At 46.4% G+C, this 23,081-nt stretch overlaps 1 protein-coding gene across 6 annotated transcripts in view; it reads left to right on the top strand.

The window, feature by feature from the left end:
* The first annotated feature begins 17,334 nt into the window (after window positions 1-17,334).
* LOC146802083 (lysosomal proton-coupled steroid conjugate and bile acid symporter SLC46A3-like) overlaps window positions 17,335-23,081 on the top strand; it is a 212,933-nt gene continuing 207,186 nt past the window's right edge. For 3 of the 6 annotated variants that reach the window (XM_085621643.1, XM_085621647.1, XM_085621648.1), the window contains exon 1: window positions 17,422-17,547. The gene's annotated coding sequence lies outside the window, so the exon portion shown is untranslated. Of the gene's footprint in view, window positions 17,548-23,081 lie in introns of all 6 variants that reach the window. The other 3 variants (XM_085621646.1, XM_085621644.1, XM_085621645.1) reach the window with 3 other exon arrangements.

The following is a 23,081-nucleotide window of genomic DNA, read 5'->3' as shown; positions in this document are numbered from 1 at the left end:
ACACTATACCTGCCACAATAGCCTTGACACTCAATAGATTTGCCTCCCTTTCTAGATTGAGAGTTAACTTCGACGAGACCTGCCTGTTCCCTTTCATGCCTGACGCCCATAGTCCACATTTAATGAATGGCATACAGATGGATTGGCAGCCTAACACTTTTCAGGGCATATCATCAAGGGCATTATTGCCGCTTTAGTGGCACTTTTTGCCGCTAAAGCGGCGATAATTTTAACGCCCTATCAACAAGACGGCGCTAACATGCATTAGTGCATGTTAGCTGTCGAATTCCCAACGCCTGGCATCTCAGTGATAAACACAGCTAATGAGATGCAAAGTAGGCGTGGCTGGGAAAACTACATGGGAAATTATCGCTAAGGCAGCTCTGCCATATCAGCAAAGAGCCTTAGCGATAATAATCATCGCGTTAACTATGCCTTAACGCAGACATTTAATATCTGGAATTTAACAGACGTTAAATTCCTGCGTTAAGGCATACCTAACATGGGAGGTGGATTATAGTGATATGACCGCAGGGTCGTATCACCAAGGCTATCGCCGTTTTGAGTGCAACATCGCTGGTTTTCCAGCGATGTTGGCCCATTTCCCTGGATATCGCTGGAATATTATCACCCTGGAGTAACGCGTTGTTAATAACGGGCTAACCGGGCGATAATTTCCAGCGATGGACGGCGATAAATATAAAAGCGCTGAGTGCCCTTTACGATATTTATCGCCGTCTGTTGCTGATATGCCCCTTCGTTACCTCAGTGTGCGTATATATCACTTTCCGGCAGACCTCTTTGGCGGCAACATTTCTTGTGCTATCAGGTCCCTGCTCTCCCAGATGTCCTTTTGGTGTACACTGCCATTGTCTGTTGTGGGATGAGTGGTGCTCCTAAAAAAGTTGATCCTGCCCAGGCTTATGTACTATTTTACTAACCTCCCTCTGTACATATCTGCAGCGTTCTTTTGTTCCTATAATAGTCATGAGCAGGAATTCATCTGGAATAAATTCAGGTGTAGGGTGGCTTTAGCAAAGTTATGCCTACCCACGGATCAGGGTCGACTCGCTGTGCCACAGTTTGAACAGTATATCTTGCTTCACAAATCCAGTGGATTTGCGGGTGGTTATTGGGCTCGCACTTGGAAGACACAGCCACGATCCTGCCGGCGTGGAGCCTACCCTCCATCCTACATCTGTTCCACTCCTGTACACGGGCGAAAACTCCCACCCCCTTGCTGCTAGGAGTGACATATTGCTGCTAACACAGGGGTCTCCACCTCACTCGACCCGTGACCCCTTACTCACCAGCATTGGCGCTACTTGGGACATCCAGGAGTGGCAGATTCAATTTGGCAGCAAAATCAACTGCATGGCACGCCACTGGCATACATATCCTGGTGAACCTGTATCTGGAGGACACCCTAGTCCCATATGAGACACTTGTAAAGGAGGACGGCTTACCCTCAGGTTAATTCATGTTTTACAAGTCATTGATTGGATCCTTAGGTTGCAGGTGGGGTGACGTGATCCATGATCACTGACCCATCTCATAATTCAATATCTCCAGCAGACACCTCGTCCGTTGGTTTGCTGACTTGTTGAGGACTCACATTGCCCCGCAGCTCACCACTGTACGTCAGCGCTGAGAGACCGATTTGACATGCCGTGCAAAGATAAGGAATGGGTTTCCTTGTTGGAAGGCCCAATGCATGTACTGCGTAACTCCTAATTTAAGCTCATTCAATTTTACATCATGCATAGAGCTTACCTTGCCCCTGACAAGATTAACCGCTATTACAATCGAACAGATGCTGCTTGTAGTCAATGTCATCAGGTCGATGCTGCCATGCTCCATATGCTATGGGCTTGCCCACGTATACACAATTACTCGTTGGGTGTTGCGTCCCACTTGCCGACATGCACAGGGCACTCAGATCTACACACATGGGAGATATGCTTTTTGGGTCTCTATCGCAGACATAAGAAACATAGAGCACCCTCTCATATCCTAGATTTAGGGTTCTTAGTAGCCGAAAGCCTTATTACTCGTTGGTGGAAGTCACCCGAAACCCCATCATTCGCGGCCTGGATGCACTCACTACTAAATTGGGCGCAAGCAGAAGGTGTTGCCCTGTATACAGAAGATCACCTTGGATTACATAAATACCCTTTTGCTACCTACTGAGACACCATTCTGACTGAGCTCCAGATGAACATTAATCCTGATGCCAAAGGTAGTGTAGACTTACCTTAGGAGTGTACGGATAACTTATTCACCAATATTGACAGCTCGCCGTCAGACACTGATGGTTGTCAGACCACTCTCACAGATTCTTAAGGTTGGGGTCATGGGCTCTTTGTTATTTGTATGTCGGATGTGGGATATGGGCTGAGTTTATAAACGTGTCGTCCATTGGTTTGTTGTTTTTGTTTCTATTACTGTTGCGCAGGAAGGAGTAGCTAGCCCACAGTGTTGGTTACTGTACAGATCTCCAATCATATCTCGTAAAACAATATTGAATTCCATGTGACAATTGCGTGACTGACATTTAGATCTGCTCCACCTCTTCTGTCACTTATGACTTTCGTTCCTGATGGTTCTCACTGCTGATGATGTGATGTTCTGCCTGTAATTGTGAGTTATCCTACTTGTTACCTGCACTTTTTAGGTCTCACCTGACCCAGCGCATGCGCTGGTCTGGCGAGACTTATTGAGAGGGCTCCAAAAAGTGCTACGAGGCCAGCGTAGAGCTACAGTGCATGTGCGCGGGTGCGCGCGCCACTTTTACCGCGATTACTTTCACTTTAGCGGCCGCTTTGATGTTTGATCGCCATCGCGATCACTTTCGCGGCCGCTTGGCATAGCCAATAGGTCTCGATTTGGGACCTTATAAGTGTTTAGTTATGCAACTGTTGCATGGCTAAACACTTATAAGGTCCCAAAGGCGAGACCTATTGGCTATGCCAATGCTTGTTTTGTATTGTACAGCGGAACAACTAATTAACTAATTCAAAACAACAAAAAAGATGTAGGTAACATACAGTGCTGTACTGCATTACTAGCAATTGTTCTAACCAACAGACTATATGAGCAAGTAATATAAGAGACCTGTGCCAAATATAACAGTAGACAAGCCAGAAGAGTTAACAAAAAAAAAAGATTATTAGCATTTCAAAAAGAACAACAGTTACAACAGCTCGGTCAGAGAGGCATTTCAATGTCATTTGTGTTACACAAATAATTAGCAGCTCCACATGCATATAGTACGTACATAGTATATCATGATATTTGAGGTGTTCCATGACACGTGAGCCGGGCGGGTACCAGCTTATATGGTTCTCTAGCCCATCCCAGTACAGGGGGCAAACACCAGACCAGCCAACCTACAGTTTATAGTTAATACACTTGCGAGTTGTATACCACAATGTAACCTCCCAACCTAATATTGTGATCCTGCGGAGCCGGTCTGCTCCAGGGATTCCTCCCTCATATCTTGTAGCGAGCAAGCCCAGTCCAGAAACGGAGCCCAGATGTTCTTTGGTCTAGACGCAGATGGCATCAGCTCCCAGAGTGTTGTCAGTTGTGTATGGCTGAATGCAACATCTTGTACCCAGGCTGCCGCCGTGGGGGCCCTCTTCTTTCCCCAGCACATTGCTACCCTACGCTTAGCCAGCAGCAACAATATGGCATGCAGCTTGCGCGCTGCTGCCTCCGTGTCTTCCACATAACCCAGTAGGCCGATAAGCAGCGTGGGCTCAGGAGAAACACCTATTATGTCATGCAATTTACTGAAGATGTCAACCCAGTAGGCCTCCAGAGGTGGGCAGCTCCATGCCATGTGTATGAAGGTAGTCGGTGTGAAGCCACATCACCAGCAGCGGTCATCCTCTCTGATTCCCATGCGATATAGCTGAGCTGGGGTTCTGTAAAAGCGGTGAATGTATTTAAAATGGATTAGTCTAAATTTATAATTTGGGGATAGCGCAGTGAGCTGATTGCAACAGAATGCCCACTGATCCTCCGTGATCCGAGTAGCCAGCTCCGAGTTCCAGTTCTGGAGGGAATTCGGCCTTAACAAGGGGGCTGTATTCTGCATATTGCTATACAGGCGAGTTATGGAACTGCGAGGTGAGGAAGTCTGAAGTACATTTTCAAGCGCCGTAAGGGTGGGCGGGGGAGCCAGGAATGTAGCGTGTATTTGCCTGCAGGACGCCCAAAGTTTGTAATATAGAAATAGTTTTGAGAAATTCCCCGCCCCTCCCTCCGCTGTTGTCGGCGGGGGTCTAAAGACATCCCCGGGGTATAGATCCCCAAATGGGCGGAGTACCAGAGACTTTGCTACCAACCTACTTGCTCCCTCATCCATTGCGGGGATCATAGGGTTGTGCGCTAGCGGGACAGAAGGAGCGTACAGTATTTGCAACTGGATTCTGCTACGCCGCAAGTCCCACGCCCAGCGCAGGGTCTCGACCGAGAGGGGACAACCCTGCTTCATGCCCCGGGTGATAGGGAAGGGCTGAAAGATCATGCCATTCATGCGGATTCTTGCGCTCGGCTCCGTGTAGAGCAGTCGTATGAGACTCAAATATAAGGGACTAAACCCTATTCTCTCTAGTATTGCGAATAAATACATCCACTCCAGTGTATCAAATGCATTCGTGGCATCGAGAAGCATGGCGACTGCCTGGATTTGTGTATGTAGATAATGTAGCACTGCAAAAAAGGTGCGGAGATTGTGGGATGTCGACCTCCCAGGAATGAATCCTGACTGATCTGGTCGGGCAATCACCGGAAGTAAAGGCTGAAGTCTGCCCACTATCAACTTGGCTAGGATTTTCACATCTACATTAAATAATGAGTGTGGCCTGTACGCGTCTACTTCATTGTAGTTTTTCCCTGGTTTCACCTGCGTTATTATTATGGCCTCACGCATAGATGGCGGCAAAATATCAGAGGTCTGAGCCTCTTCATAAACCTCGAACAGACAAGGGGCCAGTTCTGTCGCATAGGCCTTGTAGAAAGTGGTGGTGAGCCTATCAGGGCCTGGGACCTTATCCAACAGGAGGCTGCGTATAGTCTGGCTATATCTTCGACCGAAAACAGCACATCTAGGTATTCCCTATGTACCCTCCCTAGCCCAAGAAGCTCCAGGGATTCCAGAAATGGCTGAAGGCCCTCAGGTACCGCAGTGTGTGAGGCCTTATAAAGCTTAGCATAGAATTGTGTGAAGCGATCAACAATGCCCTACGGGCCTCTGATCAGAATGTTGTCCTCTCCCAGCACCTCAGCCACGTATGCAGCAGAGCGAGGCATTCTAAGCATGTTTGCTAGAGTTTTGCCCAGCCTGTCTCCCTCACCATATTGTCTAGCTTGTGCATGTTTGTCCATGAATTTCACCTCCCTCTGTGCTTCCTCCTCAAATTCCGTGATTGCATCTTTAACGAAGGCTAGGAGTACAGCGTTATTCGTGATGAAAAATTGTGATTCGAGGTCTCTTATACGGCCCTGGAGGGAGGTCAGTGTGCCTCTTATTGCCTTCAGGTCCCCAGCTTGACACACTATACATTTCCCTCTAATGACCACCTTGAAGGCTTCCCACAAGGAAGCCTGAGATGTGACTGAGCCAGTGTTCAGCAAAAAGTATTCCTCAATGTCTCTGCATATGTCTTCCTTGAAGGCTTCATCCGGTAAGGCCCTGGGGGGAACATTCTGTGGGGTGTGTTGGGTAATAACAAACGTAAGACATGGAGAGTGGTCTGAAAGTGTTCCGGGAAGATGAGCAACATCTAGTTCCTACACTTCTACGTCTCATGATACTAGCCAAAAGTCTAATCTCGACCAGGCACTATGATAGACAGAGATACAGTTGCCCTCCACCAAATTCGGGTTTCGCCTCCGCCAGATGTTAGAGATATTACCGTCTAAAATAATACATTTAGAGTAGCCCTGGAATTGGGATGCAGTGTGCGAGACAACCCCTTTCTGTCAAGAGCATCATTTGGCACTGTGTTGAAGACCCCTCCCCATATTATGGTGTCACACCCCATAGATTGAATCTTTTCCCATATCGTTTGGAAAAACTTCGGGCACTCCATATTTGGTCCATACAATGCGGCGAGAGTAATCTCCACACCGGCCAGCACCCCAAGCAAAATCACATTGTGACGGTCTGGATCTATATGAGATTCAGACATTTTCCAATCCAGTCTCTGATGAATTAGGATCACCACCCCTTGTGCATAATTGGAGTGGATGGAAAAGTATACGTGTCCCCAGCGTCTGTGTTGCAGCTTAGTAGAGGAAATGTTATTTAAGTTTGTTTCCTGCAAGAAACATACATCTATTTTATGTCTCAGTAGGTAGGCATGAACTAGTCTGATCTTTCTGTGGTCGTTCAGACAGCGAAAGTTCCATGTTAGTAGATTGAAGGATGTCATGGTAGTTTAGGTTGCGACCTGGTAGGTACCTGGTGATGAGTGTTTGAAGTGTCCCCCCACATAATTGCCTCCCAAGTCGTGGTATCGTTAGTCATGTCACTAGCCCTCTGTAGGACCCTCCTGTGCATCTTGTGAGCGTTCTTATCTTGTACGCGGCATTGCTGTGCCACCCTGACCGAATCTACAACATAACCCTTTCCCACCCTCCCCCCACCCACACCAACCCCCCAAACAGGTTGTGTGCAATTACCCACCCTAGCAAACAAATGAAACATTTGCTTCTGTGATGGAACCGAAGCGTGATTTGAGAGCTCTGCCTGGGGGGCGTGGGGGCGCCGGCATACTACCCTGCCATAGGACGGGGTGGCCGGGACTGTTCTGAGAGAGCCATGAACCAAGGTGTACACAATGACAAACGGTATCTGCAAACCAGACAAATGGGTGCCTGCAGCTCCTGCTCTTCACATAGCACCCACGTACTTGCTGCACAACAGAGTGTGAAGGTATTGGTGAACTCGGTAGGAGTGTGACCACCCAGTCGCCGATACGACAGGGATTCCATCATTGTCACTTAGCCCAGCCTCCGGATTATGACCATTCGTAGATTTTCCACTACACTTCTTCCCTCCTACGTTTTTTATTGAACTTCATGGTGGACTTTGCGTCTGTGAAATAGTGCACTGTTCCATCATGTCACCTTCAGTTTTGCCGGGTATAATAGGGCAAAGGGAATCTTGGCTTGGAGAAGGATTTGTTTTGCAGGTAGAAACTCTCTGCGGGCCGCTTGCAAATCGGGATAGAAAGATATGTTGTTCCCTTTGTAATTGATAGTTCCCTGCTCTCTGGCAAGTCTTAAAATGGTGTCTCGGTCTTGATAATTCAGTATCTGAGCAGGGATAGGCCTGGGTATGGCTCCAACTGGTGGCTTAGGACCCAGCGTCCGGTGGCCTCTCTCGATGGCGAAGACCATAGATAGACCAGGGTTGGACAGTTCGCTCAAAAGCTCGTCGAAATAAGTTTCCATTTTGGAGATGGCTGTCATCTCAGGGATCCCCATGATCCGGAGATTGTTGCGGCGAGACCTGGCTTCCAAGTCGTCATTCTTCGCCCTGATGAGGTTAAGCACTTTGTCCATTTGCAATAACTGCTCTTTCGTCTCAACCTGGAATTCATGCTGGTCAGTGCTGCGATTTTCCAGCTGGTCAAGGCGAAGCTCGTGTGTATCCACCTGCCTTTTTACATGATCCAGTTGCGAGGTGAGTACATCTAGCTTAGTGTCTATGGTTTTCAGGCTTGAGCGCATTTCCAAGAGCAGTGATCTGAGGTCCTCACCCTGGTCGTCTGATTGTTCACCCAGCGGCCTGTCCGAGTTCCCTTCTAATTCTGATTCCATCTGCCTGGTTTGCCTTTTGTTTTCAAAAGTTAATTTGGGTTGCTTCGCATCGTGCTTTCCCATGATTGTGTGTGGAATTGTGAGGGACCATGTATAGGAACTCCAGCCGCTGTAGGCATGAGCTAAATATCCCTTCAGCGTACTTAACAATGCTTGGAAGCAATGTCCAACGCAGCACGGGTCCACTTCACCCAGCACAATGTCCAGCCAGCAGTGCTCTCACACGCCTCGTGCTGCCGCTGAAACCAGATATCTCGGTTATCAGTGAGAAGTTCTCTATGCTTGTGAATTCCACTGTTGTAGTCAGCTGTCATGTAGTAGGGAGCCCTCAGCAGATATCCTAGAGATGACACACCCACATATCCATGTGTTGTGCCTGTAATGAAGGTTGTTTGTGGTCAAAGTCGGTAGAGATTATATATTACAGTTCAGATTAGCCCAGAAATTAGCCGCTATCTGTTGCGGGCTCCGGCGAAGCGCGCACTCCTCAACAGGAATACGACATGTGCCACACACCCTCCTTGAATGCTAATGGGTTACTGGATACTCAGGGCAACTCATAAGGGAGGGCAAGATCAGATCCACTGCTTCACAAGTAGACTCAACCGTCGTCGGATCACCAACAATTCTCTGCCTCTAATGCCAATGCCACACAGGAACCGGCGGCCGCACCAATACTCCTGATCATATTATGCACATAGTTGTGACCCCCCGCGGGCACACACAGTTCCACTTCTCACCTTCTGCGTACTTCGTATTCACCGCGGTGGGCCAGGGTTGAAGCGCGGGTCCCCACGTTGCAGGGCAGCCACCATGGGGTCGCGCGATCCTCAAATCCAAAGCATTCTTACATATCCATCAAGCCACCGCACCTGCAGCTATATCCGCTGGCTCCTGGGTTTGCGCACTCCCACCAGGAGACAGGCTGCGTCAGCATCCAAGTCCGCTCCTGACGGGGCCATACACACAGTGGGTCCTCACCTAAGATGGCGGCCAGACTCCATCCAATGCAGGAGACAGCGAGCCACCAGCCTCATGGGACCACCCGCTTATAGCCGCCTTCTCGAACTGTGGGTGTCGGATCTTCACAGCAAGGCCTCTGCCCGACCTCCGGCAGCAGGTTCCGTCCGCACCGCCTCCCAGGAGCAGGGACCGTAGTATGGCAAGCAGGCACACTCCCGCCGGTCCTCCCCTCCCCTCATCTCCGGCTCGGTTGTGGTGGCAAGGGACAGCTCAGTCGCCGCACCTCCCCCCTGGTAATGCTCTGGTGCAGTTGGCAAGGGTGGATGATTCTCCTGTGCCACAGATATTTGGAGGATTATAGCCAAGCTGGCAGACCGCGCTCAGCAAGCGGCCATCTTGCAGCGCGGTTCGGGCCACGCCCCCCAAGCCAGATGAGAACTTAGCTGCATTACATGTTTATGCAAATATCATTTGGATTAATGGATGGAGTTTGTTCCAGATCAGGGCATTTTGTCATCTGATTTAAGGATTATCTAAAGTTGGATATTGTCCCTTTGTATCAGTTCCACTGGCTTCCCTTGGTGGGGAAGGGGAGAGGTATTGAGGCGTCCTCATTAACCCTGGGCGTAGTGGGCATAGCGGGGCTACACGGATGTCCAAGGAGTTGCAAACAAACTCTGTGGAACTCCGCTCCGCTCCACTACGCCACCCACCTCCACCCCCCTATATTAACAATTAATTCTACATTACTTAAAAGTAAATTAAAACCACTTACCTGTACTGCGGCGTCCCCGGGCTGCCCTCCTCCTCTTCCACACCGTCTGGATAATCCTTGAGAAAACTGCACATGTGCACGTGCCCACGCATGCTTACTCAGTACAGCCCTGGAAAATTCCTTTAGTGGATGATTATTTACTGAGCGATTACCCTACAAGATGCCAATGCTCCTAAAGAGACTATTATTGCTGGACCAAAACCAGACTAACACAAACCCTGTTGACACCTGAAGTAAACTGCTTATGCCTTTTGTTATCTGCAAAACCTATGCAATATTAATTAACAACTTTACACCAACATTTCAAAATAACCTTTTAAAGTTCTCTAGTAGTAGAATAGATAAAACTAAGGAATTCAATTTGAAAAGATTAGTGCACCCACACCTTAATAAAAGTGAATTTTTATTTTAGTTTAAATCAACATTAATGCTTTTCATTTCTGAAGAAATAACTCAATATTGATTACTGTATTTCTTACTTTAGCATAGATGAATGACATGTTATTATGCAAAACATCACTGTTTCAATATGGTTGTCCTGTCAGAGAGCCCCCGCACCTTCTTGCCCACCGAAAGAGAAGCACTCACTTCTGTTTACTGTTTTTATGCCACTGCATTTATGGCTGGGGCTGTCTTCTTTCTTTTGGAAACTAGGCTTGTAGGGCTAGAATTACTGTCTTAACACAAATTAACCGTTATTTCACAGATTTGAACCACATGCCATTTTAGGTAGCTTGTTGCTGCCAGTATTTACAGCAGCATCAATTTTTTGAGATGGAACTTTCTGGTAGTGGGATCCAACTGGATCTGAGCAGTTGAGTTACTCATTTCGGAGACCCTGGACTTAACCTATGTGCATCTTCTTTAAATGTATTACTGTGTGCTGGGCACAGAACGTTTCGATTTTTCTACAAGAGAAAAGGTGCATACATATATTTGTAGGTCTTTCCTAAGACTCTTGCAAGACCTTTTGTTACCTTACATTGGGCTTAGATCCAACCTGTTGCTTACCATATGTTTGCTTTAATGCCACTCTCATGTACTTGTTACTTATTCGTCCCTTTCCATAGGCTTTTCTTCCTCTTATTGTGTTTGTTCATTCCCTGGAGAGTGGGTGCTTTACTATGCCCTTCCACTTCTTGTTTTTTCAGTTGCTTCTTTTTTTACTTTTTGTTTAAGCACTCTACCAGAGTAAGCAAGAAAGACAAAGTTGGGAAGACAATCACGGGTAAAGAAGGCTAATAAAGAAAATGGATGGAGCTCTTTAAAGAAATGCTGAATCAACACTTGCCACAGTCTCCACCAGGCATACAGCCAACTGACAAGGACTTTCCAGTCAACTGCAGTATACTAACCAAGGAAGAAATATGGCAAGACATCAAACATCTGAGAAATGGGAAGGTAACAGGACCTGACAACATTCCCGCAGAGGCACTGAAGGTAGACATTGAAAGATCAGTAAATATGCTCTAACCCAGGTTTGGAAGGATATGGTAAGAACAAAAGGTGCCATCTGACTGGTAGGAGGGATATCTCATGATCCCCAAGAAAGGTGACCTGAGTAACTGTGCAAACTACACAGGGACAACTAGTCGATGAGCCCACGGCAAAGTGTTCAACAGAGTCATCCTGAACAGAATGAAGGAACAAGTTTACACTCAGTTGCAAGACCAGCAAACTGGCTTCCGCAAAAATAATTCTTGCACAGAGCAGATTTCAACACTGTGCATCCTCATTGGACAGTCGATGGAATGGAACTCCATCCTCTACTTCAACTTCATCGACTATGAGAAGGCATTCAACAGCATGGACACAGGTACCCTTTGGAAACTCTTTCACCACTATGATGTGCCAGATAAATTAGTGAGAATCATCAGGATCTCTTACGAGGGAATGACCTACAAGATATTCCATGGAGGACAACTCACGGTAGCCTTCCAAGTGATGACATGCGTCTGCCAGAGGTGTTTGCCCTCACCTTTTCTCTTTCTGCTGGCCATAGACGAGACCATCAAGACATTCACAGCAAAGAAAAGAAATGGGGTCCAGTGGACACCTTGGACGCAGCTTGATGACCTGGACTTTACAGATAACCTGGACATACTCTCCAATACCCATCTGCAGATGCAAGTGAAGACAGACAATGTTGCAGACAAATCAGCACAACATGGCCTCAACTTACAAAGTGGATAACCCAAGATCCTGAAGGCTGACACGGCCAGCACAATGGCAGACACTCTTTCAGGTAATGCACTGGAAGATATTGAGGCCTTCACCTACCTGGGTAGTGTCATAGACAAGCAGGGCAGCCCAGGCACCAACATCAAGGCAAGAATCGGCAAAGCGGAGACTGCCTTCATTCAGATAAAGGTCTGGAGCTCTAGGGACCTAACACTGCAAACCAAGATCAGGCTTTTTAACACCAATGTAAAATCAGTCCTTCTGTATGAGCAGAAACGTTGGTGGACAACAGTGACCACCACCAACAAAGTCTAGACCTTCATCAACACCTGTCTGAGGAAAATCCTCCAAATCCGCTAGCCAAACACCGTCAGCCACAACCACCTGTGGCAGCAGACTTTCCAACTCCTTGCTCATGAAGAAATCATGATGCTGGTGTTGGGTAGGTCACACCCTCCGCAAGCCCACATCAAACACCACACGGCAAACCCTGATCTGGAACCCTTAAGGGAAAAGGAAGGCCAAGAAACACCTGGCGCCGAGGCCTTGAGGCTGACTGGAAGGAGATGAGTTGCCTAGAGTCAGATTGAAAGGAAAGTCAAGGACAGAGATGGATCCTGAGTTTTTTATAGCACGTACTTGACCCAAATCGGGTATCAGAGCGCTTTACATAACACCAGTTGCATTACATGAGGACACATGGTTGATGGCCTATACCCAGAAGGGGGGTTGGGGGTAGTAGGCATAAGTAAGTAAGTAACTACACTGTTTGAGAACCGATTGGATTCTGAGGGACAATGAGTGATAGAGGAGACACCTCAATGGGAGTGATTTCTTCTGTTAAATGGTGTGGATACATAACTTGATTGATGAAACAACCTTGCATGCACTACCCTGATGCATCACTATTTAAGCTGTTCTGTGATGGAGATGTTTTGTTGTTTATTGTTTGTAAAAATACACAAAAAATAAACTTATCAAAAAAATGTTTATCAATCACCATTACAGAACTAAACCAAAACGGTCAAAGTCAAAAGGCTGGCAGTCAATGCCAGACCTATTGGCATTGAAAATGCTTGCTTTAATTAATTTTAGCCATGCTGCCAGCGGCCGCACTGCTGCACAGCATGGGTATAAATCATTGCCAACGCCAGTAATCCCTGGTAGGTGAGACCTATTGGCTTTGCCAATGCCTGTTATTATGATTATGATGTTCCTGCAACAATGTGAATATTAAACATTGTTGAGCATGTGTTAGCTTCTGCCTTTCCTGGGCAGAACATGGAAGCCACAGGCCCATCCTTTGGCTAATTTAAGATCTGTCTGGTCATCATTTCCGTTTTCTCTGACATGCCACCCCGAATCACAAGGGATGAGCTTGTGCTCATCAGTGTCCTCCGATGTGCGTACTCCTCTCAGCCTTGCGCCATCTTAAAGAGGAGGGGAGAGAACCCTTGTCGGGTGCATTGCAGCAGGTCTCTCCATTTCTGTCTAGATAAAATAATGTCGTCTGCCGCTGCCTGCGTTCTCTTAACAAGTTTATCTTTTGTATCACATTCTTGACGTTGGCAAATTACCTTTTGTTTCTTCTATGATGCCCCACAAGCGTCCATCCTGCTGTCACAAAGATTTCCTCCACTTACTCATTCATGTGCTATATGTACACACTTTCTGACTGCTTTTCTCTTGTTTTTTTCTTCTCCATCTTGTCTTTCGTACACGTTCTTTCTCGCTTCATCATCCTCTCTTTTTATCGTTCTTTACTTCCTCACTCCCTCACTGTCTCTTTTACCTCTCCTTCTTACCTCCTTCTCCCAACTTTTCATTTATCCTCACTTTTGATTCTCTCCTGATTTTCTCTCTCACTCTAACTCTATCATGTTCTGTTTGCTTTCTCTTGGTCTCTCTGTTCTTTTCTCCCTTTCCCACTTTCTTTCTCTCTAGTTATGGCTTAGGGCACATCCTGTGTGTTTTTGTCAACACCATAAAAACAATAACACCGGGCTTTTACGTACAAAGCTGGTGCGCTCCTTCTAGGGCATATGATAATTCGGAATGGCTTTTCACAATGTGGCATCTCCTGCCTCATAATTCCAGTGGCCCTGACTGTAGGGAATGTAAAACAGCCAGGCTCTATAGCCATCAGCCAGGACCTTTTCCACCCTTCTCCACTGAGCTCCAACCTGAGTTGGAGGATAGGTCATGGATACATTTGGGATTCATGCAGAGGCGTGAAGGAGCAGGTGAGGGGAGACGTTCCTCATGTAGCATGTTGCAGTGCAAGCCAGGCCGGCTTTAGCACTACTGGTGCCTGGTGCGACAATCTTTTTTGTCACCCTCCCAGTTACCTCTTTCTCCACAGATTCCCTCACTACCACCCTCCAACAATGTCCCTCATCTCTCCTTAGCTTCTCTCTCACATGCATTTCATTTGTTTCATAGAGTTGCTTCTCATACCAGTGTAGGGTGTTAAAGCACGTTACACCACACACACGCATTATACAGAGACAAAAAACTGTGTGTGTAAATCAGTCTATAGGAAATGAGGATTAGAAGGAGTAGGTATCACGTTATGCATACTAGTAGGCAGTCTATTCTAAGAGCGTTTGGTCTGCAGAAGCTAGTAACAAAAGAATCTCTGACTAAAGCAGTAAGCCAGTAAGCTATCCAAATAAAGCACAGCTCCATGTTCTGCATGGTACACATTATGTGCTAGACAAAGCTCATCTCCTTCCAGCAGTAACATTAACCACCATAGTTATCTTGACATTTGGATTGTTTTTCTGAAAACTGCTGGAGACACAAGGGACTCTGCAGCAGGTGCTTTTAAACTAATCTGGTATTTCTAGACACAGCACCCACTCCCCGCCCTCCGAGCTCAGCACCCGGTGCATCTGTACTGGTCGCACTTCCCTAAAGTCTGCCCTGTTATGGTGCCTGTTATGAGGATGCGGCTTGAGCATATTTCGCCTAGTAGAGTTTCCAGAACTAGGTCAGCCCTCACTCTCCACCTTGCATTTAGCCAATTCCGCTGCTTTAAAATGTAGTATTTGGGGCAATTGTTTCTAAACGTTTTTAAGCAAGAGCCCCTATGAACCGCCTTGAGAAAGGCAGGCAGTTCATGCAAGCAGCATTGGGTGTCATTCTTGGGAGTGACTAGTGACATTGGAAAATGTCTTTGGTGACCTCCTAGGAAAACTCTTGTCTGCGCTTAGCTTTTAACAAATTAAGCATGAGTTGCTCCATGACTTGTGCTCATGATCTTGTCAATATGTAGCTAATAAATATGATTAGATGCATCTTGTAGTATGAGTCAAAGAACACCTTACTCTAGATTGTTTCTCAGCGCATTCTCTTTCCTCTATTGTGATTTCACATGGTCTCCAGCATTGCATTCTCAAAACTATTTCCACCTTCTTTCACTGACTTTAAAAAAAAAAAATCTTGTTTTGTTTTTTACTTGTTTCTCTCACTATACACCATTGTCTGCAGCGGTTACTGCTTTTAAATGGTTTAGCTTCCTGTAGTTGTTAGTTGCTGGCCTGTGTTCTGAAGAAACCGCACAAACTAGCCCCAGAAAGTAAATACTCCTTTCAAAGATTCTGAGCTATTGTTTTTGAGAGGATGACTTATTAACAAGTTGGCTTGCGTTAAGTGGTCATCTCAGTATGTCAATGGCGGAAGGTGTTTTCTACTTGAGGATCCTGAAATTACTTTTTGATTTCAAACCCCCACTTCTAGCTGAACAAAGTGCTTGTTATAAGAAGAGTGTATGGCGCCCTGCAGAGCAGATCAAACATACCAACATTTTAGAACAAGAAAGCAGGGGATTTTGGGACTGCATTTTCCCCATTCCATTGACTTCTATTGAAAGAGAGTCAATTTAAGACAGGAGACAGCTCAAATAGAGCCATTTGAAGGAGCCCTGATCCAAAATCGGGGCAATGGGCATGTATGAGCAGATCTAGAGAGATGGCTGATGTTAGTGGTGCTTCCCATGGGGAAAGCATACCACAGCCATGCATCCATGCTCACACACCTACAGACACACATACATCCATACACCCTACTGACTCATATACCATATACATCAATTCATATACCACAAACAGAACAAAATCACACATTTGTGAACACCTATCTCATACCCAACAGATACACGCAAATAAACATATGGGCACATATCTCACAAAAACACACCCACCTACATCACCATCATTTTCATCCACATACACCACAAACAGAAACAGAAAATTACAATACAAGGCTCCCAGTGTCATTTTCTAATTCATCATCTTATTTTACTCTTTTCGGCAGAGGTAAAATCGTTAAATTACCATAACGCATGGTGGCCCTGGCCCTGTTAGACTTTGCACTGTCTGTCTTGTAGTGAGTCATAAACTTCAATTCTGTTTCATTGCTGTTCACCTAACTCAGTAGCGATGGTCTGGGGCTCATGACGTCTTCATATACACGAGCCTTTGTTTTCTCCAACATACATTCATATAAATACCAAACACACCTAAAGTATCCCTACCTATTGGCTTTGCCAATGGTATTTTAAAGTCAGGAATGCACTTGCACTCAGCTGCAGTAAGTTTCTGTTTTGGGGTTTGTTTGCAGTGAGGTAACAGTGGCGGGACCCGTTGGATATGAGCGGCCCATCTTACCCCAGGTATTGTTGCGTATTGAGTACCCGGCTGCCGGCTGGGTGTAAAGAGGGTATTTCCCATCCTTGCAGCAGGGTCCATGCCACACTTGCTACGTTACTGATCTGCTGAGTCAGTGAACAGTTTGGAGACCGTTGTCAAACGTGTGTGTGTCTACAGGCCAGTGAGAAAACTCAGCGGGTGAACGCAAGTGCTGCAGAAAGCTGCTTGCAACCCTCAGATTGTAGCGTTTAAGCCCGTCCATTTATCATGGCTAGTGGGCTAGGTAGCGTTTTAATCATCAGATCTAGTGGAGCAAAAGCAGTGTATGTCCCTCCTGCGTTTCCGTAATCGTAAGACCTTCTGAGAGCATGTAAAGATGTTCCGTAATAATTTATTATTTATGCCTCCAAGTGGAGCGTGATGTATTTCTCATTATGTGCAGTAAATTGCCCGGGAGCAATTCAAGGAAACAGTTTTGGAAAGCAACGTGACTCGGTCAGGCTGCGTTGCATGGATTTGTGACTTATTACAACAAGGTTGCGTTAGCGTAGCAGGCTTAATCGGTTCCAGAAAAGATTTTGGGGCACTCCCTTTGGAGCTCATTTCAATTTTTTATTGAAGTCTAATGTTCTCCAGACCGGCCAGCACGCAGGGTCCGTCACACAGTGCCTGGTGAAGCGCCAACATCACACGGTGAGCGCCATGTGACCTCGCCTTAGAGGCTCGGCGCAGCTGGTGTGTTCGGACCTCGGTCGCCTTAGAGGCTCGGCGCAGCTGAGGGGTTCGGACCTCCGTCCGGGGCCGCTTCCGTTTGAGGGGTTGTTTTTGGTTAATGGGAGGGTCTAAGTGCTTCATAGCCAGTACTTGGCAGAACGTTTGCACATCCAAGGACCCGCCTCCTCTTCACACAGTAAACACAGTGAATATATTAGAGAAGTTGGCAGGCCTGGAAATCACATGCTTGCAGTGACTTGGATAGACCGAATCACTTTCCATGCGGTTTTCAGGGTGAGTTTCATATTGACCCGTACAAGTCCTGGGAGGAAGGGAAACAACACGCGCTGCTGCTGGTCTGGTGCACCTGTTCCTTGAATGACGGAAGCTTGCACTGCTGCTGCCGTACTGCACATCTTCTGAGAGGTAGGGGAGTTCGCACTGCCTCTACCTTGCCGTGTGAAGGTTGCCCTACTGCTGTACCTGACCTGTTGTTTGTATGACCGAAGCTTGCACTGCTGCCGCCGTAATGCACATCTTCTGAGCGGTAGGGGAGCCGTGCCTTGTGAAGGTTGCCCTGCTGCTGTACCTGACCTGTTGTTTAAATGACCGAAGCTTGCACTGCTGCCGCCCTACTGCACATCTTCTGAGAGGTAGGGGAGCCGTGCCGTGTGAGGGTTGCCCTGCTGCTGCACCTGACCTGTTGTTTGTATGACCGAAGCTTGCACTGCTGCTGCCGCACTGCACATCTTCTGAGAGGTAGGGGAGCCGTGCCGTGTGAGGGTTGCCCTGCTGCTGCACCTGACCTGTTGTTTGTATGACCGAAGCTTGCACTGCTGCCGCCCTACTGCACATCTTCTGAGAGGTAGGGGAGCCGTGCCGTGTGAGGGTTGCCCTGCTGCTGTACCTGACCTGTTGTTTGTATGACCGAAGCCTGCACTGCTGCCGTCGCACTGCACATCTTCTGAGAGGTAGGGGAGTTTGCACTGCCTCTACCGTGCCGTGTGAAGGTTGCCCTGCTGCTGTACCTGACCTGTTGTTTGTATGACCGAAGCTTGCACTGCTGCCGCCGCACTGCACATCTTCTGAGAGGTAGGGGAGTTCGCACTGCCTCTACCGTGCCGTGTGAAGGTTGCCCTGCTGTTGTACCTGACCTGTTGTTTGTATGACCGAAGCTTGCTCTGCACATCTTCTGTGAGGTAGGGGACTTCGCACTGCTTCTACCGTGCCGTGTGAAGGTTGCCCTGCTGTTGTACCTGACCTGTTGTTTGTATGACCGAAGCTTGCTCTGCACATCTTCTGTGAGGTAGGGGACTTCGCACTGCTTCTACCGTGCCGTGTGAAGGTTGCCCTGCTGTTGTACCTGACCTGTTGTTTGTATGACCGAAGCTTGCTCTGCACATCTTCTGTGACGTAGGGAAGTTCGCACTGCCTCTACCGTGCCGTGTGAAGGTTGCCCTGCTGCTGTACCTGACCTATTGTTTGTATGACTGAAGCTTGCACTGCTGCCACCGTATTGCACATCTTCTGTGAGGCAGACGCGTAGCTAGGGTGGGGCGGTCCGCCCCAGGCGGTGCTATTTTGGGGGCAGACAAAGGCATTCAGATAAGGCTCGGCTTGCTTTCGTGGACGTTCGGGGACGGGCAGAGAAGGAATAGGACTCGGGCAATGTCCTCTTCTTTTTGTGCTGGCAGCTGTCCCCCCCTCTCGTCCTATTATTCCCTCTCTTTCTGTCTTGCTCCTCACTTACTGAAAACCGTGACTTGAAGAAATGGTTCACAACCGCTCTTTCCTTCTTTCATTTAGTTGCTTCCCTGTGAAAGGGATCCAAAAAAGAAATCAAAACTACCACCTGGAGAAAGGGTCTAAGGGAAAAAATATTTAAAGACCTGCCCAAATTCTAATCCCCATAACAAGACTATACATACACAACAGAATCGGGGGTCTGATAGTAGACAGCACAAAGATAAAGAAAGGGAATAATAGTGTGTGAAATATCAAACCCATACATTGTCAGAGCAGAGCACGGAAAACCATCAAACCGACTCAACCAACGAGACCAATATTGAGAGCAAAGTCACCTCTCACGATCAGTTTATATCATATGGTCTCCACCTGGAGCAGAGGTATGCCTCTTGATCATAGAGACTTCCTCATTAGTTCAAGGCTCTATTGCTCCCTTGGGTTGATAAAGAAAAGTCCAGAAGGCACGTGACAGACTGTGACCACCAGACAAAGTGGAAGTGCAGTGCAAAAAGAAAGATGCGAATTTTAAAAAGAGATTGTGTGAAGAGTACAATATAATTCAACTCACTACGCACATCTCAATTAAAAAGGTGTGTAACAAAAATATCAAGCAGTGCTAACTAGTCACTGTTGAGTGAGGGTCGACATGTTTCAGCCTTCACAGGATTATAGCCCACGGCTTTCTTCAGGACCTATATAAATGTATGCTACTGCATTCAATTGATGGATTTCAAATAGTGCATGTGAAAAATGTGAAACTTAACATAGCAAGAGAAGTAGTAATAAATACAACCTCACGTAGTCCTAATCCTCTATATCACAGGGTGCTAGCATCACCTGAGGAGAAAGGACAATTAACACACATAATAAACCAATTCAGAAGAAATGTGCCATCTACAAACAAGCAAATCTATTAAATATGCCTGGTTAATTGTTGTGAAGGAATCTACGCAATGCTTACCCAGCGTGATCAGGGATTTCACCTCACCTACCCTGGAACCTGGCTCAGGTTAAGGAGGCCCCGCTCTAAATCGTGGGTAAAAGGACAAATTTTTTTAAATTTATTTTCTGTTTTTTATTTTTTATTTATTTAGAACAAAAAAGAGCCAAAATCACTCCCAATTGCTCTTACGCGTTTAATTAAACGCAAACAACCCTTAGCGCTTTAGTAGTATACTCTCCCCTTCAGTACAAAAAACCATCCCAGTAAATCAACTCTCAGAAGTGGTATCATCAAAACTACAAAAATGCATAAATTTGGCCATTGTGAATATCCCTGACTAGTAAGAGAACGGATCTCTAATTTGTCACTACCTGTATCTCTCAATTATCAAATACAGAAAAATGACTGCCAAACTGCCCAATAGCACTTGTCAGGTGCCTCTATTCAAACGAGTGAGGCTTACTTGTGAACACGCCTTAGCCAAATCTGCTAAAAACGAGTTAAGAAAAGAAAAAAGAAAAAAGAGAAAGCAGAAAAAACACCGAGAGTTTAGCGCTCGGTTAGCAGCATCTCTCACCTGTCCGTCGTTGCCCCTAGCTTTCCTAAGCAGGGTGGGAGGCAACGTGCAGGATCAGGGAGTGTGTTAAAATACCGGAAAAACTCACGGAACACGCCTCACGCTACGTAACCGGAAAGTACGGAGGGCGCCGTGTCCAGTTTAACAGAACAACAGAAAAGTGGCCTGCCTCATGGGAAATGTAGTCAGCCGCTGTCAGTGCGCATCAAGAATAACTACGCGCAATGACGGGGAATAGGCAGTACCCTTCTGGTACGGGGTTGCCGCTTCATTGGCTCCTATGAAACCTTTCCAAATTTCACTAATATTATATGTCTAATCCATTATCAGACAAACCCGAAAGTCCCAATTAAGTGCCATATATTGTTCGAGTGTCAAATCTTGTTCAGACCGAGCAGTGGCATTGTGACGTTGCAGTGGGAAGAAGGCTCCTATGTAGTAGGTGCTTTGTGGGTAATGTAGTCAATAACGAGTCAGCAGGTTCCTCTATCAATTTTAAAGTACTTGCGACTATCGCTATAAGCCATATCCAAACAGAGGTTCTTGCGGAGCAGCTATAGAGAGAGAAACACCCTGTGAATGTCGAGTTTCAGCTAGTATCATAAATGTCACGATATCCACGTTCTATTTAATAATTACTGTAAAGACTTAGTGTATTCTAAAATGCTTTTTACATGCTGGTGTACCGCAGAGATTTATAATTAGTACGCTCTAGTCTACTAGTTTTTATTTAATTTTAGTGGTTCGCAACTAGTGATCCTGTCGCACCCTCTCGCACTACTAGAAGTCAAAACAGTAATGAGGCAAAGGGCCTAGGTTAGTTCATCATCCATTGCAAACATAAACAGCAACTGTTATAAACTTTGACCCAGAGTGTCACAAACCTAGTGGATCTTCCCCTCATAGTTTAGAAAAGCCAATACTTAATACTGGATGCTAGTCCAGGGAATATCATCATTTAATCCCAAAGTATCACAACATAGCCTGTGAACCCATTTTTGTTCTTTAATGAACAAATACCTGGAGATATCACTGATGTGTTGTGGAATAATTGGTTTCTCCAGTATTGTCCAATGGAACTCATCTGCAGTATGATTGACTTCAGTATAGTGCCTGGTGAGTCTTGTTTTGGATTTGCGGCACCTGAAGGTGCTCTTGTGCTCTAACATGCGTAGCCTCACCTTGCGGGTGGTCATACCCACATACCTAGTCTGGCACGGACATGTGAGTAGATAGATGACATTACTGCTATTGCAGTTTGTGAAGTGGGTCTGCATCCAAGGTCTGTTGGTCCCAGTGGTCTATTGAGCCCACTTGGTGGTCGTGTATGGACCAATCGGTCCTTTATGTTGCCTGATCTTTTAAAAGCAAAGAGTGGCATCGCTATTCTCTCCTGCACAAATCCAACACAAGACTATGTTGGTCTCGTTGGGCTATGTTGGTCTCGTTGGTTGAGTCGGTTTGATGGTTTTCCGTGCTCTGCTCTGACAATGTATGGGTTTGATATTTCACACACTATTATTCCCTTTCTTTATCTTTGTGCTGTCTACTATCAGACCCCCGATTCTGTTGTGTATCCAAAAAAGAAAAACACTCTTGCTAGAAATGGCCTTTTTCTGACATTTTTTTCTATTCCAAAGTGCAGCGGGATGGCGAGAAATAGAAGGTTTTAAATATGAAAAATAAATACATAACTAAATAAAGCAAGACAGAATGGTCGCAAAGTGGCCAGATTGGTTTTATTTACATCCAAATACATCAGCATCACTTTACAGAGTTTGCCAGTGAAGCCTACTTTTGTTTTCTTGTCTTTCTTTGAACAGCATTTTTGTTCCCAGGTGGGAAAGTGTACCATTCCTGGAGGTACTGCAATACCTGGTTGATGGGTGGATTGGAAAACAAAATGTGTACCATGGCTCTGTGTTTATGGATGTGGTCTTTTTAAACCATACTGCTTACGTTTATTAAGGATATAAGCAATGGACATTGAAACGGTTCCCTCTAGTCATGTCCTTAACTTTTCAGGTAAAACCACTCGCTGATTTCTGAATAGTGAGTGAGAGATCGTTAAGGTAACCATGTTGTTTCTGCTTACATTTCACATGCTTTACTTAATCTTGCATCCCTATGAGTGGTTGTTTTTCCTTTTTTTTTAGGCAGCATATTACTCTTATCAAGTGCATAATTTGAATTGAGCCACATCCAAGTGTTTATAGCGGGCACAATTAGGTTATAGCTGAAGGCAGTGCGAGTTTCTCTCAGTGGGGAAGTATGGTGTTCAGTGGGGGAGAGGATGTGGCACTATGGCCAGAGCTGTCGAATTTGGAACTGGGGAACCGAGTTCAGCCTTCATGACCAGTCCACCAGACCACTCTACTGAGGGAGCACATTCCCATGCTAGACCTTAGAAGGCCCCACTAGACCTTAGAAGCCTTGATGTCTTTACACAAGCAGGTGTACCCTAGTGGTGTCAATTGTGGGTTAGCCTTGAAGGCCTGTCCACCACAATCCATACTGAAGTTCATCTCCAGTCTTGCGGGCAGGCCTACGAAGCGGCACACCCTAGAGCAACAGTGATCCAGTCGCTGTGACTCTGTAACTGAGGTCACATGAACCTTGAGCAGGTTAGGGCGATGCGAACGGTGTGACCGCACTGGGTACCTATTTCGGGTGGGTGCGTAGTGTTTGCAAGTA

The sequence above is a fragment of the Triturus cristatus genome, chromosome 8, assembly GCF_964204655.1.
Source record: "Triturus cristatus chromosome 8, aTriCri1.1, whole genome shotgun sequence".
NCBI lineage: Eukaryota > Metazoa > Chordata > Amphibia > Caudata > Salamandridae > Triturus > Triturus cristatus.
The sequence above is the reverse complement of the archived record's forward strand: the minus strand, read 5'-3'. Positions and strand labels throughout refer to the sequence as shown.